The 2,500-nt window shown below is 53.1% G+C and overlaps 1 protein-coding gene across 2 annotated transcripts in view; it reads right to left on the bottom strand.

The window, feature by feature from the left end:
* The window catches only part of SMAD4 (SMAD family member 4), a 56,539-nt gene that overhangs the window by 26,973 nt on the left and 27,066 nt on the right, over positions 1 to 2,500 (bottom strand). The gene's annotated exons all lie outside the window — the stretch shown is intronic.

Below are 2,500 nucleotides of genomic sequence, written 5' to 3'. Positions count from 1 at the left end.
GAAAACTTTAATTGGTGTGTGGGGTTTTCTCCACTATACTCTTATACATTTACTGTGCTACACACCTACACCAGAAGTCTGATCATGTGTTTTCCCTTCCCATCTCTTAAAACAAGAGATTCTTGTCCTATTTCATAGATGAAAAAGATGATTTCAAGTCTGTGTGCTAATGCACTCATGAGCCAGGCTGTGGTAAAAACCACTTTATTGACAGGTACTTTACTGCTCTTTTACACTGTGCATGGACACAGGTCTTGTAAAGCTTAGAATGACTTCAAAATATCTAGAAAATAAAAAAAAAAAACCAGGAGTTTCCAGCTTTTGAAAGAAAAAATACCCAACCACCACACTCTGAATGAGCTGTTTTTTCTGCCAGGGAAATATTTAGTACATGACTGAAAAAGGAGAGAGTTTTGGAAAGGAAATGCTAGTTTTGTTAGGTTTAGAGAGGGATGTGTAACATGAATTATATCCCTGCAGCTGAGTTTCTAATCCCTGTAGGGAAGACACCAAGCTCTGAGCCACCAGGACACACCAACACAGCACTGGTAGTGACAGCAGGTGCACAAATAAAGGACCTGGGGTGAAGGATTGTGGGGATGACAGTGTGTGTGTTATTCTCCTGAGGTCTGAGGTGACTGATGAGTGGATCCTTAAGGACCAGAGAGCCACCTGTAGAATGTGGAATGACCAGGAGAGTCTTTCCATGTATGTGAGGTGAACAACTGACCAAGTGTGCTGGGATGGAATGTACAGGAGTAGGCAACAGTGAAGCTCTTACTAAAAATAAAGTCATAGAATGGATTGGGTTGGAAAAGACCCTCTGAGATCATCAAGTCCAACCCTTGGTCCAACTCCAGTCCCTTTACCAGATCATGGCACTCAGTGCCACGGCCAAGCTCAGCTGAAAAACCTCCAGGGATGGGGAATCCACCCCCTCTCTGGGCAGCCCATTCCAATCCCTGAGCACTCTCTCTGTAAAGAATTTCTTTCTGCTCTCCAACTTCAATTTCCCCTGGCAGAGCTTGAGCCCATCGTGCCCCCTTGTCCTATTGCTGAGTGCCTGGGAGAAGAGACCAACCCCCACCTGGCCAGAGCTTCCCTTCAGGCAGTTCCAGACAGTGCTGAGGTCACCTCTGAGCCTCCTCTTCTCCAGGCTGAACACCCCCAGCTCCCTCAGCCTCTCCCCACAGCACTTGTGCTCCAGTCCCTTCTCCAGCCTCGTTGCTCTTCTCTGGCCCCACTCCAGCCCCTCAATCTCTTGCCTGACCTGAGGGGCCCAGAACTGAACACAACACTCAAGGTGTGGCCTCCCCAAGGCAGAGTCCAGGGGAAGGGTCCCTGCCCTGGGCCTGCTGGCCACGCTAGTTTGGATCCAGGCCAGGATCCCCTTGGCCTTCTTGGCCACCTGGGCACACTGGTGGCTCCTGTTGAGCTTCCTGTCCCTCAGTCCCCCCAGGTCCCTCTGCCTGGCTGCTCTCCAGCCACTCTGTGCCCAGCCTGGAGCACTGCAGGGGGTTGGGGTGGGCAAAGGGCAGGACCTGCACTTGGCCTTGTTGAACTCCATCCCATTGGAATCAGCCCATCTCTCCAGTCTGTCCAGATCCCTCTGCAGAGCCCTCCTGCCTTCCAGCCTGTCCAGGTCCTTCTCCAGATCCCTCCACATTGTCCAGATCCCTCTGCAGATCCCTCCAGCCTGTCCAGATCCCTCTATAGATCCCTCCAGCCTGTCCAGATCCCTCTGCAGATCCCTCCTGCCTTCCAGCAGGTCCAGATCTTTCTCCATATTCCTCCAGCCTGTCCAGGTCCCTCTGCAGATCCCTCCAGCCTGTCCAGATCTCTCTGCAGAGCCCTCCTGCCTTCCAGCAGGTCCAGATCTTTCTGCAGATCCCTCCAGCCTGTCCAGATCCCTCTATAGATCCCTCCAGACTCTCCAGATCTCTCTGCAGAGCCCTCCTGCCTTCCAGCAGGTCCAGATCTTTCTCCAGATCCCTCCAGCCTGTCCAGATCTCTCTGCAGAGCCCTCCTGCCTTCCAGCATGTCCAGATCTTTCTCCAGATTCCTTCCAGCCTGTCCAGGTCCCTCTGCAGATCCCTCCAGCCTGTCCAGATCTCTCTGCAGAGCCCTCCTGCCTTCCAGCAGGTCCAGATCTTTCTCCAGATTCCTTCCAGCCTGTCCAGGTCCCTCTGCAGATTCCTTCAGCCTGTCCAGGTCCCTCTGCAGATCCCTCCAGCCTGTCCAGATCTCTCTGCAGAGCCCTCCTGCCTTCCAGCAGGTCCAGATCTTTCTCCAGATTACTTCCAGCCTGTACAGGTCCCTCTGCAGATTCCTCCAGCCTGTCCAGATCCCTCTATAGATCCCTCCAGCCTGTACAGGTCCCTCTGCAGATCCCTCCAGCCTGTACAGGTCCTTCTCCAGATCCCTCCAGCCTGTCCAGGTCCCTCTGCAGATCCCTCCAGCCTGTCCAGATCCGTCTATAGATCCCTCCAGCCTGTCCAGG

This window comes from Pithys albifrons, chromosome Z (genome assembly GCF_047495875.1).
Source record: "Pithys albifrons albifrons isolate INPA30051 chromosome Z, PitAlb_v1, whole genome shotgun sequence".
In the NCBI taxonomy this organism is placed as follows: Eukaryota; Metazoa; Chordata; class Aves; order Passeriformes; family Thamnophilidae; genus Pithys; species Pithys albifrons.
Note: the sequence above shows the minus strand (reverse complement) of the source record. Positions and strands in the feature narration are given on the sequence as shown.